The 15,743-nt window shown below is 34.3% G+C and overlaps 1 pseudogene; it reads left to right on the top strand.

Moving 5' to 3' along the window:
- The first annotated feature begins 1,701 nt into the window (after positions 1 to 1,701).
- LOC132286608 (protein IRX15-LIKE-like) lies at positions 1,702 to 3,486 on the top strand (annotated as a pseudogene).
- The last annotated feature ends 12,257 nt before the right edge of the window (positions 3,487 to 15,743 follow it).

The following is a 15,743-nucleotide window of genomic DNA, read 5'->3' as shown; positions in this document are numbered from 1 at the left end:
GCACTATGGTTCAAGACTTCCACAAACTAATTCCTTTGCAATAAACAAAATTTTGACTCACCGTCACCTATTCTTCATTTTGGTTAATGAACTTACATGTATTAGCTACTTCCAAAGAAACCAATGCCTGAGCAGAAGTGGACGTGTAATGTCAGGATAAAGAAAACTTATCCAAATAAACACGTAGCACTTGGTTAATGATTTGAGTGGTAAAGGCTTCAATATATCTATAGATAAGTAAAACTTTTCAAATGGTATTACGACAAGTTTGACATTTCATACTAAACTATAATTAATTAAATATACAAGACCAAATGGAAACATGGAGTTCGTGATGTCCCACATCGCTTAGGGGGGAGAAGTTGCTAAGACTTATATGTGTGAACACCTCTTAACTATGTAGACACTTTTTGAAGACCATGAGCACGGAGAATGTGCAAAGTGGACAATATCTACATGGGGGACCGGAGTGTGAGTCATGACAAATGGTATCAGAGCCAAGAGCCAATCTCTAGCTAAGAGAGGGGGGAGGGGGGGGGGGGTGCACAAGGCCTTCCGGGTCAGACCAGCAAGAATAGTGGGTCAATAGGGGGTATTTGTGATATCTCACATCACCTTGGGGTGGGTGGAGAAGTTGTTAAGCCTTATATGTGTGGACCAGCAAGAATAGTGGGTCAATAGGGGGTGATTGTGATGTCTCACATCACCTTGGGGTGGGTGGAGAAGTTGTTGAGCTTTATATGTGTGGACACTATGTGCAGACACGTTTTGAAAACCGTGAGCACGGAAAGTGAGCGAAATGGACAATATCTACACGGGACTAGGCTAGTCGAGACAGAATTGATAAATAAATGACTCTCTGCTAAAGATACTCACATAAGATTTGGTATTTCCATCCAAGCACCCAAAATTTAATCACTAAGGCATACACATTTCTAGTAAATATGAAATCAAAAACAAGGAGGATTAAGCCATATATCCTCCCAGGCTCCCATCATCAAAATATCAGAAAATAGCAGAGACTAGAAACCAAACTAAACACCTAAGTAATCTTTCACCTAAGGAATCTTTCAATTCCTCAATCAATTCCAATCAAAGTTTTCATTCAGGAATGCAGAGATGTGGAAGGATAATTTCCATAACGAACCTAATAAGCTGATAAAATTGTTGCAATGCAATAGTACACAAAGCTTTACTGCAGATTTTGTGAATAGATATTTGACCATTTGATATTTACCCAAAACCACTGAAATGTAACATTAAACCAGTGATGTAACTAAAGATAAGAGAATTATCTCACCGAGCTATAAATGTCGATGTTGAGGCAAAATTGGATTGATGCACTAGACGCAGAGCAGAAGCATAATATGTCATCTTCCACAATGACCCATGTTTCACCAGGAAGTTATAACTTCTTGGCATGCAATTGGTTAAACGGCCAAGGAGTGTGGTCTAATATGTTTCACTTGTAAACCATATATATATTTAAATAAAAATATTCCGAATGATGACATCAAACAATGGTTACTATGCCCTTTGGAGTGCTCAACACAACCTAAAGAAAAAAAAATCCTAAAAAAACACCCTAAAATAGTGGGGGACCACTAACCTAAACAAAAGGCACCATATGTGAAGTGGTCGGTCCATCATTTACTAGGTGAGTTTTGTATGGAACAATGTTTGCATCCTGCAAGCGGAGGATGAGGTTCATCCTCCGTGCTAACGTGGCCCAATAATATTAGATAGGTGTCCAAAGTAAAAATAATAATAAAACATAGGTAACACCCATTTTGTCCGGGTTACACCCATTTCCAACTCTCTTCTCTCTCTCATCACATCACCTGACAGGTTCATTCTCCACTCCTTTTTTTTTCGTAATTGGTAGTGAGATAAACTAGAGAGAGAAAGTAACTGCTGGGTTTCACACAATCACTCTCTCTGGGATGAAGACCACCACAAAGCTCATAGTCGTCCACCCTTCTGCACATAAGCAAGTTGTTTCTTACCGTAAATGGCTTCTCATCATCCTCTCATTCTTCACATTTGCCTTTGCTCTCACTCTCATCTCCACCACCAGAGACCTCATTCCCACCGCCGCCGCCGCCTCCGCCGCGACAGCTTCTCCATTACCCAAACCCGTATTCGATGCCCTCCTCCACTCCGCCGCCAAACCCAATTCCCCCACCTCCACCAAAATGTCCGCGGCCGAGCTCAGATCCGTCACCGCCGTCCTTCGCCGCTGTCCCACCCCCTGCAATTTCCTCATTTTCGGTCTTACCCACGAGACCCCCCTCTGGAATTTCCTCAACGGCAACGGCCGAACAGTCTTCCTCGACGAAAACTCCTACTCCGTCAGCAAAATCGAAGAGAAAAGCCCCGAAATTGAAGCCTACGACGTCCAATTCACCACCAAAAGTGAGCCATTTACACGACCTTCTTCACCACGCTAGAGGGCAAATTCGAAATGAGTGTAGACCTGTACAGAAACTCCTCTTCTCGGACTGCAAATTGGGGATTAACGACCGTCCCAATTATGTGTACGAAGTGGGTTGGGATGTGATTTTGGTGGACGAGCCAAGTGGGAATTTTCCGGCGGCGCCGAGGAGGATGGCGGCGATATTCACCGCCGGCAATATTTTGTATCCTAATTAATCACTCACAGTTTAGATATAACTACTAACACCATGAAGAAGCTCTTGTGTTTTTCGATCAGAAATTTCTTTCCAAGATTCATCTAAATTCGATTATTAAGAACATGAAACATCTAAATTCGATTATTAAGAACAGGAAACAAGGAGACGTAGAGTTGTGACTACTACATGTGTGTATACAAATTGAAAAGTTGAGAAGTGAATCGATAATTTCCTCTCCAATTCTCATTAAGACCAAAATTGAACCCTACAAATCGACCAATTTAAACCCTAATTTATCAATCTCTGATTTTCACAATTTACAACGATTCGGTCTGAGATGCAAGAAATTCAGTTGTGTTCTTTTGCTTTCCCTCGTTCAGTCACCCTTCAATTTAGGACATAAAATTGATAGAGATAGAGATAGAGATGGAGAGAGAGAACAAGGCAGCTGGGACTTTTATTCTGTTAGGGTCTGTGAACAAAAAGTCTTCAGATCCAACACATCTCTATCACACAAATGTAACCACAAACCCAGATCGAAGGTGGCGAGGAAAGTAACCTGAAGATCGAATGGTGGCGAGGAAGATAAAGAGGTCTGATACAATTTAGGGTTAAAAAGTTGTTTTGCTAGAGAAGATGGAAATGGGTTTGTTGCGGCGACAGATAGATTAGAGAGAGAAGAGAGTAAGAAATGGGTCTAACCCGGACAAAATGGGTGTTGCTCATGTTTTATTATTATTTTTATTTTGGACACTTATCATAATATTATTGAGCCACATCAGCGAGTAGGATAAACCTCATCCTCCTCCTGCATGATACAAGCATTGTTCTTTTGTATGCTGATGCCTTATGTTTTTACAAGATACTACGTAAATAAATAAAGTTTATAAGTTATTCATAATATCATCAATCATGAATTCATCATCTGACATTTGAGATCATATTATTTTTATAAGAACATATTGCACATAGTTTGGTTAATTTTTATCACATAATTTAGACAGGTGAACATAACATTTTTATTTTCTCTTAATGTTTATTTGTTAGTAAGTTATTAAGATTTGGGATGATCCGAGAAACTCAAAAAAACTTATGAAACCTGTGATATATGGCGTGAGTTGAGACGCGGTGAGTTTCTCGAGACTTGGGTCTGGCACAGACTAAAGTGTTAGAACATAAGGTTTAGTGTGGACTTGACCCTATAAAACCAATCATCTCCAAATCACTATAAATGCTAGGCCGAAACGACGGCTGACCTCCATATGGGGAATAAGCTGAGGATGGACCATTGGTTATGAGGTGAGCTGTAAATTCAGATGTCCGGAGTTTAACTCTCATGGTGTAAAAACACTAATATTTAAATAATATATATGGTTTACAAGTTATGACACATATATAAGGTCATCTTATAGTTTCAGCTAATGAATAAAAGAGTTTATGTTCTAGTCATTAAAGAGCTCTCCTAATAGTATTACTCATTAATAAACAAGAAAAAAAATGCTTTTCTAACGAAGTAAATGAGGCAAAGGGCAAGGCTCATTTACAATTCAACACTGTTCCCACAGAAAATAAAAAAAGTTGCAAGTCCAAATTGAAGGAATATTAACATGAATTGGAATTCAACAAATACAAATACTTTTAACCAATGATATAATCTCTCCTCTCAAACGAGAAGGTTGAGAGTTCGAGTATCAAAAAAGCAAAATTTTAAAAAATCGAAAATTAAGAACTTGCTTGGTTTGTAACTCTGAAAACAGGTCTCAAGAATTCGGATAACAAAAAAGAACTTTCGAATAACAGTAAAAGACAGTTTTCTGAAAATATGTCTTTTTATAACTGAGTTTTCAGAAAACTAAACCAAACATAGTTTTTGTACAGTTTTCTATTTTCAGAAAACTGTTTTCAGAGTTACAAATCAAGCAAGACCTAAGACGCTGGAAAGCATAATAAATAGCCAAGGGAGAGAGTAAGAAATTAAGCAAAAGGCTGACATTGATGGGTTAATGCAATGGATCAAAAACACCAAACATTTTTTTATTTGAATGAAGCCCAAAGATTCAGGGGCGCAATATACATAATAGGGCCAAGGCCTAGAAATTTGAAAATGTCCATTAAATGGGCCCATTTTCAAGTATTAAGTCTCAAAATTTTGACATTTGGCCCCTAAGTTTACATGATAAATTTGTAATTGGCGCACCGAAAACCCAATTACATTGGCCCATCAGAACCCACGAAACTTCTGCCCTTATTCATATATTTGTTGTTTATTAAACCACCTCCATCCCAAGTTCTACTTGATTGGATATATGTAATGGGTAAAAAATAAAAACTATTAGTGACACGAAGCAACAGAGGAAGCGCAAAAATAGTTAATCTACACGAAGTGGAGTGGGAGTGGGAGTGGGAGTGGGAGTGTATGTGTAATATTCTTAATTTTCAAAGGTTTTATTTATTTAAATTAATTACCTTATTTGAATTATTTTTATTTATTTAATTGTTTATGTGAGTTGTGTAATTGATATTTAATTAAATGTTAATTGTTATTTGTGATTTAATTTAATGTACTTATGTGTATTTGAATTGTTTATTGTGTGAATTATTTGTTTTATTTAAATTATTTATTTATTTTATTAACAATGGGATTGGGCTTTGAGTTATTAGACCTAAGATGTGGGTCTTGGACTAGTTGAAGAAGGCCTAAGTTTCTTAACGCAGGCTTTAGGCCCATGGGAATGTTTGTGTGTGTGTGTGTGTGTGTATATATATATGTATATATGTAAATATGTTTTAATTGTATATGTCATGTAATATATATTACTTCCATGTGCAATTGGTAGAATTGTACCAATTGTGTCGGTTTAAAAAATAGATGTTTCATATCTAAGGAAGGATCAAATGGGAGTGTTCCCAAATTTTTCATTGATTTGTTTGATCAACATGGTGATTGTCTTCTGGGGCATAGCAGTGTTGAGTCTGTTGACTGGAATTCAGAAGGTAAATTCTTAAAATCTCGCTTTCGAACTGCACTCTTGAATTAAATAGTGTGACCCGTGTATTATGGAGCGGATACACATGCACTAAAAAAATAATAATAATAAAATGATCGAACCCAATCAAAAATTTATGATCAAGTTTGACTTAAATCTAACAAAATTTTGAAACATCAACTCATATTCTTATAAACAATGCTTGCCTTAAGCCGCATAAGAAGGAACCTCCTTCTTACAATGAGGTGGCCCAATAAAATATCAATAGGTGTTAAAGTTTTAAAAGGCAAAAAATAAAAAAAAAAAATAAAAAAAATGATGACTACAGGAATAGAAAGTGATCATTCCCTCTTTCTCTCACGCAGCAATATATATTACTTCTGTGTTTTGAATCTAAAATCAAACAATGTACCTTTTTAATTTTCGTATATCACCACCATCATAAATTCACAAAGTTTATTGATTTTTAATACAACCGTTTGATCTTCAAAATTGTATAAGTCACTCAATTATCTTTATTGGATAAATATCTCTCTTTAGAACATCTATAGTCTATTTTGCTTCCTCCTGGCAATCTCTGTATATGTGTGTGGTTATTTAGATGTTTTTTAATTGTTAAATTTTGTATTTAGATATTCTCTAATTGTCTATTACATTTTTAACTGTGATTGATAATTTTATTTTATTTTATTTTTTGAATCTCAAAGACGTTATCGAAGCTTGATATTGGAACCAATAACAACTTACAAGTTTAGATTTTATTGTCTTTAAATTTTTTTTGTTTGATTTTATATTCAAAACACAGAAGTAATATGTATCACTGCGTGAAAGAGAAAGAGGGAAGAATCAATTTCTATTCCCTGTAGTCATCATTTTTTTTTTTTTTTTTTTTTTTTTTTTTTTTTTTTTAAAAAAAAAAAAAAAACGTTAATACCTGTTGATGTTTTATTGGACCACCTCATCATAAGAAGGAGGTCCTTCTTATGCGGCCTAAGGCAACCATTGTTCTATTGTTATTACCAATTGACCAATAATTTGATAAAAAATTTCTGAGAGAGATTAGCTCTTGAGAAAGTTCCATCCTGAATAAGTTATAAACTCTTCATATTTACCCTTCACAAAAAAAACATAAATAAAATAAAATAAAATAAAATTCTCCATGTGTAATCATTTATAATTTTGGAAATATATGAAAAGTCAAATGATATATTTTTTAATCAATTTATTAAATGTAGAGAGCTCGGGACAGCTCTTATAAGCATTACTCATGTTTTAAATGCTTACTCGTGTTGATGTGCATCTAATTTGACCACTAACTCTACAATTACTTCCATGTGATGTGCAATTGGTAGAGTGCAATTGGTAGAATTGTACCAATTGTGTCGGTTTAGAATTACTCTCTTTAAAATCATAAAATTTTGATTTTGCTCCAAAATTAACATTCTATATTTTCTTATGTTTAGAAGATTGTTTTTAAAATTATAAATCGAGAGAAGCATATAATGAATGTTACACAACAAAGTTGGAATTTCTGAAAGAGATTAGCTCTTGAGAGAGCTCCCTCGTGAATAAGTTAAGAACACTTCACATTTACCATTCAAAAAAAAAAAAAAAAAAAAAAAAAAAAATCTCCAAATCATTGAATCAAGATAATTTTTGAAATATAAGAAAAGTCAAATGATATATTTTTTAATCAATTGGTTAAATGTAAAGAGCTTAGGACAGCTCTAAGCATTACTCATTTTTTAAATGTTGACGTGTATCTAATTTGACCACTAACTCTGCAATTACTTCCACGTGCAATTGGTAGAGTTACACCAATTGTGTCGTTTAAAAAATAGATGTTTCACATCTAGGAAGGACCAAGTGGGAGTGGTTCCAAATTTTCATTGATTTGTTTGTTTTTAGGTGATCAATCAACATCTTGATTGTCTTCACTGCATAGCGGTGTTGGTAGGGATTTGAAAGGTAAGTCCTTGAAGTCTCACTTTCGAACCGTACTCCTAACTTGAATGATATGGCCCATGTGTTGTGGGACCAATACACGTACACTAACAAATATATATATATATATATATACATATATATATATATATAAGGTTAACATATACCTACGTATACATATTTAAAAGTACGGTTTGCGAAATTTAATGATAACTATAAATTCCTTAATATATATGATTTTATTATTATTATTATTATTTTGACACCCTTAATATATATGTGCATGGAGGAGATTTAGGCTAGTAGCCTGTTTAGTCCTCATCTCAAAACTTGTTAATTGTTTTTCTAATTTAATAAGTTTTTATTCATATGTCACGACTCAGGCTTCTTGGATATGAATTGATCATAAATTTTCTAAAATTGTCTTTAACAAATAACAACTTGGTATACCAAAATAAAAATTTACTACTAATTGTATTATCGTTTTCATTTGTCATCCCTAAGCAGAAATGGAATGATAATTACTTTTTTCTATTCAATGATAATTATCTTTTTCATTTTTTCTCTCTAACATATCTTAAATTCTCTCAAAAAATTACCTTCATAATACATAGATTGTCAAATTATTAGTCATGTAGCCACTTCATTACCACCTAATTTTAATTATTTTTGTGATACAATTATTTATGATGTTTAACATCTTCCTAGCACGTAATGGTCCACATATTGAACAATTAAAATGCAACTTACAAATATCGCCATTAGAACTCAAAAGCAACTTGTGGAGGGTCTTTTGTGCGAGATGCTCCAAAATAAATAATGAATAAAAATTTGAGGCTAGACGTTATAAGGTGGGGCTCATAAAAAAAACATAAGCATGTTTCTATTATATCATTATTATCACATGTAACTATTATATCATGTTTTAAATGCTTACCAAAATTTTAAAAATTAAAATAATTTTTGTGTTTTCAAATAAAATTCAAATAAGTTTAGCTCAAAAAAAAAATTTTAAATTTTTTATTTTCACTTGATTGAGGTATTTTTTATTTATTAGGGAACTCGAATAAGTTCAAGTAAAACTCTCATTTTTTTCAAAAATTCAATCTTTATATATTAAAACACTCTAGTGACCTAAAATAAAGTTACCTTGATTGAGATATTTTTATTTAAAAATTTAATTTTTACTCATTAAAACATTAATGGTTCAAAATCATCTAATAATTTCTGTTAATTTATATTTTCCCTTGTATAATGAATTGTCTTAGTGTACGAAAAAGTATATAATACATATGGTAAAAATAGAAATTATTACTAATATTATCATTTGTTTTCTTTCTCTTTTAACTAATACTATCATTTCTTTTCTTTTCTTTCATATGTATCTAAACGCATCCGAAGTGAGGTGTACGAAAAAGTATATAATACATATGCTATTTCCGTCCAATGTATAGCCATGCTGGTGAACGGGAGAGGATCTGACGATCAAAACAACCAACCTGTAAGACGTCACATTCGAACATCACTCCACTGCTCTCTATAAATATACATGCGTATAGATACAAGTGTGTATTACAAATTTACATAGCCCTTGTATTTTCTCCCTTCTTGAAATGGCGTCAACTAATAATCCTAGTAACTGCCAGACCCAAACTTTTCGCCCTTAGCAAACTTCGAGCCTAGTTTATGGGGTGATTGTTTCAGTCCATTCAATTTAGATAACCAGGTATTTAACAGTTTTGTTATATATACTGTATATGTATATCTTGACAACACATTCAATACCTAGATATTATTTCGATCTACTTTTCCTATAATTACACTTGGGTATACATCAACCCAACCGTTCAATACTAGTATGTTAGAAATAAATAACTCTTTTTTCGGTTACTATTGGTAGAGTTAATAAAGAAAGATATGAAGCGCGCAAGTGAGTTGACAGAGGTTGTGGCTTTAAATAAAGCGAAATGAAAATATAGAATTTATATAGCCGACTTTAAAATTTGAAAAAAGACAATTGTTGTTGTTGCTACTGCTGCTGTTGCTATTCTACTATGCACATCTTTTTGCTGTCTTTGCATAAAATGCAGGCATATGAAATGTACTCTAAAGAGATTGAAGTGTTGAAAGAAAAGTGAGAGGTATGCTAGTAAATGCAGAAAGTATAGCAACAGAGAAAATGAAATTGATCAACAAAGTCGAACGCCTTGGTATCTTCTATCACTTTGAGAAAGAGATCGAAGAGCAGATCAAACAAATCTTTCACTCCCATGCCCACTTCGATAATAGTGAAGACTACAATGATTTGAGCACAACTGTTCTTCATTTCTGAGTATTTAGACAACATGGTCATAACATATCTTGCGGTAAACCCTCATGGCTCACTTACGTAGATGTTTATTGTAGTATAAAAGTATGCAATTCACAACTTGTGATCCTTAGAGATGGCTAATATGGTGCTGTGTGTTCTGAAGCAGATTTCTTCAACAAATTTAAAGACGGCGATGGTAAATTCAATGAAAACCTTACTAGGGATGTAATGGGGATGCTAAGTTTGTATGAGGCTGCACATTTGAGGATTCAAGGAGAAGATATTCTCAATGAGGCTCTTGCTTTCACAACCACTCACCTTGAGTCCATGGTAACTCATGAATTAAGCCCTCTTCTTGCAAAGCAAATTATGCATGCCCTAAAGCAATCCTTCTACAAAGGCATCCCAAGATTAGAGGCAAGGCATTACATCTCTATCTATGAAGAAGACTCTTCTAAGGATGAATTGTTACTGAAATTTTCAAAGTTTGACTTCAATCTGTTACAATTGATGCACAAGCAAGAACTATGCCACATATCAAGGTATGTGCTTGTATGTTTATATATATATACATACACACACACACACACACACACAGAGGATGCAATTGGTGCAAATCTAATTTATCTTTTGTATCAATATATGTACGAAGGTGGTGGAAACAATTGGACTTTGAGTCAAAAATTTCTTATGCGAGGAGCAGAGTGGTTGAGTGCTATTTTTGGGCTATGGCAACATTTTCTAAACCTCATTACTCCCTTGCAAGGGTCATGCTCACAAAGACTGTGGCAATGGCATCAACTATAGATGATACATATGATGAATATGGTACACTTGAAGAACTCAAACTTTTTATAAGTGCAGTCCAGAGGTATATATACTTTCTTAGCCATCATAACAATTTTGTTTTGATCAGAGAGAGAGAGAAGAGTTGATGAATCCCAAGTCAATGTTCTTTTTGTTGTTAAACTAGTTAAGTTGGAAAATTAATTAGATGAATTTGGAAATGACATGTTTAACTTTTAGGTGGGAAACAAGCGCCATTGATCAACTCCCAGATTACATGAAGATATTCTATAGAGCTTTCCTAGATGTTAAAAATAAATTAATGCCATGCATGTTCATTGTGCATTTGGGTTTATTCATGTATTGTTATTGTACATGTATCAAAAGTGTACATGTATCAAGTGAGTGCATGTATCATGTATGTGGTTGAGAATTGTCTTGGAAAGTTCAAAGGTCTATGGGAGAATAATATATATAGTGTAAGGGATTTGTTGTTAAGGATATCAACACAACAAAGAGTTCAATACAATACAGAAAAATATTTGTTTCTCCATTCTTCTCTTCTCTTCACTTAGAAATTATTTAGTTGGTTGAAACTATAGCCAACATAAGTGGTATCAAAGCTTGATTTCGATCAAGAGCAAACTGGGCGTGAAGATTATTGACGGGAAAACAAAACCCGAAGAAGATCGATCGTGATGGCGACTACAGACAATCAAAACCAAGGTACCCATCAATTAGCACTTCCCATTTTTGATGGGGAAAATTATGATTTTTGGTATGTGAAGATGAAGACCATTTTTTTCTCATATGATTTATGAGATTATGTTGAAGATGAGTATGATGAACTGGAGGATACAACAATTTTGACCAATGCCTAAAGACAACAATTAAAAGATCATAAGAAGAAAGATGCAAAAGCTTTAGGCTTGATTCAACAAGGAGTTGCTGATACAATCTTTCCCAGAATTATCAATGCTTCTAAGGCAAAGGAGGCATGGGATATCCTCGAGAAGGAGTATAGAGGCAGCACAAAGGTAAAAACTGTAAAACTCCAATCTTTGAGAACAGATTTTGAAAATATGAAGATAAAAGAAATGGAGTTGTTGAAAGATTATTTTTTTTAAACTTATGGAGGTGGTGAATCAAATGAAGACCTATGGGGAAGATATTTCTAATCAAAGAATTGTTGAAAAAAATTCTAATTAGTTTGCCAGAAAAATATGACTCTGTTGTTGCTATAATTGAAGAGACTAAAGAGCTTGAAAACTTGAGTGTTGAAGAATTGATGGGTTCCATAAAAGCATTTGAGCAAAGGTTGAGTGGGTACTCCGAAAAGACAAGTGAAAGTGCTTTTCAATCCAAGCTCAATGTTAGTTCCAAAAATCAAGAAAAATACCCATCAAATTTTGATCGATCCAAAGGTGAATCTTCTAGAGGTGGAAGACACGGAAGAGGAAGAGGAAGAAATAATTTTGAGAGAAGTGGAAATATAGATTCCACTCAACAAAATTGTGGAATTTGCAAGAGACGTAGCCATGTTGACAAAGATTGTTGGTTTCGGGGAAAACCTCAATGTTTTAATTGTAAGAAATTTGGACATGTTCGAAAAGATTGTCGGTTGAAAACAAATCAGCAAGCAAATTTTTTCGAAGAGCAAGAAGGTCAAGCGAGCATGTCTTATGCTTGTCACACAACATCGGAACAAAAGGATGATGTGTGGTTTCTTGATAGTGGGTGTAGTAACCATATGACTGGAGATAAAAACATATTCTTGGAGATTGATTCTTCATCCAATTCTCAAGTGAGGATGGGAAACGGTGCCTTGGTCCAAGCAAAGGGAAAAGGTACTATTACCATAGAGACAAAAAAAGGAAGAAAGCATATTCGGGATGTGTTGCTTGTTCCGAATTTGGAGCAAAATTTGTTAAGTGTTGGACAGCTTGTAGAACATGGGTACTCCATTCATTTTGATGAGGACTCTTGCAAAATTTATGACAAGGGAGGACAAAATCATATTGTGGCAAAAATCAAGATGGGCAAAAATAGAAGCTTTCCTCTCACTTTTTCATGTTCAAAAAATATGGCCTTGAAGATGGATGTCGTTGATGAGTCATGGCTTTGGCATAGAAGACTTGGCCATTTGAATTTCCAAAGCTTAAAGAATTTACAACAAAATAGCATGGTGTATGGGCTGCCAACAATACAAGAAGTTAAAGAAGTTTGTGAAGGTTGTGCTCTTGGCAAACATCACCGAGAGTCATTTCTGAAAGAGAAGGCATGGAGGGCTAAAGCACCATTGGAGTTTGTTCATACCGATGTGTGTGGACCGATGACAACACCAACTCATGCGGGTAACAAGTATTTTATTATTTTCGTTGATGATTTTTCAAGACTGACATGGATTTATTTCTTGAGACAAAAATCAGATGTGTTCTCTATCTTCAAAAAATTTCAAAATCTTATTGAAAGGCAAAGTGGCCATCTTATCAAAGTGTTAAGAAGTGATAGAGGTGGAGAGTACAACTAAATGAGTTTGAAAAGTTTTGTGAAGATATAGGCTTGAAGAGGCAATTAACGGTTGGGTACACTCCACAACAAAATGGAGTGGCAGAAAGAAAAAATAGAGCAATTATTGAGATGGGAAAATCAATGCTTCATGAGAAGGGGCTACCTAAATCATTTTCGGGTGAAGCCGTGTATACAGTTGTTTACTTGATGAATAGGAGTCCAATAAAAGCGGTGGAGAATAAAACTCCATTTGAAGCATGGAGTGGAAGGAAGCCATCATTGAACCACTTGAAAGTTTTTGGGTGTATTTGTTTTGCTTATGTTCCAAGAGAAGTGAGGCACAAACTTGATAAAGCTAGTGAAAAATGCATCTTTGTGGGTTAGCTCAGAATCAAAGGGCTATAGACTCTTTAATTTGAAGAAGAATAAATTGATTATTTGTAGAAATGTTCTCTTTAATGAGAAGGCTGCTGGGGATTGGAAAGAGAAGAAAGTTCAAGATCAAATTCCCATTTTCAATGAAGAATCAGGAAATCAAGAAAGTGAAAATGAAGATTTTCTTGAAGTTCCATAAGAAATGTCTCCCGTATCTAGCTTACAATCAATCCCAACTTCTCCATCAAACTCAAATTCCTCATCTCCAAGTTCAAGTCCAAGAAGAATGAAAAGTCTTAATGATGTGTATGCAAGTTGCAATTTTTGTGTTATTGAGCCGAAGAGGTTTGAAAATGCAATTTAAGAAGTAGCAAGGAAGAAATTCAAGAAGAAAAGGAAGAGGATTAGATTCAACTCAAGTATTGCAAGACCGAAGACCAAGATGTGGACATCTTCACCAAAGCACTTCCAAGAGATAAGTTTGAATACCTAAGAGAATTGTTGGGTGTCACAACATGGCATTAAGAGGGGTGTGTTAAAAATAAATTAATGCCATGCATGTTCATTGTGCATTTGGGTTTATTCAAGTATTGTTATTGTATATGTATCAAGAGTGTACATGTATCAAGTGAGTGCATGTATCATGTGTGTGGTTGAGAATTGTCTTGGAAAGTTCAAAGGTCTATGGGAGAATAGTATATATAGTGTAAGGGATTTGTTGTTAAAGATATCAACACAACAAAGGGTTCAATACAATACAGAAAAATATTTGTTTCTTCATTTTTCTCCTCTCTTCACTTAGAAATTATTTAGTTGGTTGAAACTATAGCCAACAATCTCTACAAAGAAGTCAGAAAGGAAATGACAAAGCAAGGAACATTATACAGTGTCCATCATTCAAAAGATGCGGTATGGCTTACCTAAGCTCTTTTAGTTCAAAATTGATCGATATCAATACATTTCCTTACCTATCCAGAAACAAAAACATAATTAAATAAATTTATGTCATGTGATATATATGGTGAGATATACCAACAAATAATGGGTATTATATATCAAAAATATATCATGATATATAGTGATACTCTTTTAGGTTTTAAAAAGGGACTGTTAATTTCAATTCAATTCGTATCCATTTTCATATTTATGTGGTATGATAAGGTGAGATGTTCTTTTGTTGTATCTTATAACAGTTTCAAGAACTGGCGAGGAGTTGCTATACTGAGGCCAAGTGGTTTAATGAAGGATACATGCCATCATTTGATGAGTACATATCCAACGCCGTAATTAGTAGTGGTTATTACCTCCTCGCAACATCATCCTTTATGGGCATGGGAGCAATTGCTATGACTGAGGCATTTGAATGGCTATGTACAAAATAAACGTAAAATTATTGTAGCTATTACTACAGCTGCTCGGCTAATGGACAACATAGTAAACCATGAGGTAAAGCCACATAAACATATATTACTTAAGCACAAATTCATGCAAGCAATTTTTTATAAATGTTGCATTTGGGAGTGTCAAATTTGTGCCTCATCTTGGAATCAGAATTCAAAGATATTTGGTTCTAACTAATCGATTATCAAAAATGTTACTCGAACAAGTTAACGTTTATGAATCTTTTTAACATTTGAAGGAAGATACAAAGAAGGGAAACACTGCTATGGGGATTGAATGCTACATGAAACAGCACGGCATATCAAAGAAAGAGGCAACTGATGAGTTCTATAAGAAGATTGAAAATGCATGGAAGGACATCAATGAGGAATTCCTAAAGCCAAACCCGTCTCGATGCATCTCCTCACCAGAATTATCAACCTTGCTTGTGTAATGGATGTCTTTTACAAGTTTGATGATGGGTACACTCATCCAGAAAGAGGGCTGAAGGATCACATTGTGTCAATGTTCGTCGATCCCATACCCTCACGATCAGCATGCATGCCCTCGCAATTTGTGTTTAATTGCATGGAGTTTGGTTAAACATAGATTTGGTGTACTTAAATAAGTTTCAAGGTTTGTGTTTATCTCATCGATTAATTAGTATATTTTTTTTCAGTTCATGAATAGTTTGAAGTTGGCTTAATGTAATGAATTGTGTAAGAGTACTCACGCAATCTTTTATATTTTTCATTAAAAAGGGTAAGTTGTATAAGGAAATTTGTTCAAATAAGGCAGTGATACCATGATTTGGCT

This window comes from Cornus florida, unplaced genomic scaffold (genome assembly GCF_030987335.1).
Source record: "Cornus florida cultivar Cherokee Brave unplaced genomic scaffold, ASM3098733v1 CherokeeBrave_3.0.0_Hap2_Chr11, whole genome shotgun sequence".
NCBI lineage: Eukaryota > Viridiplantae > Streptophyta > Magnoliopsida > Cornales > Cornaceae > Cornus > Cornus florida.
This window is presented reverse-complemented; position numbering and strand designations above follow the sequence as displayed.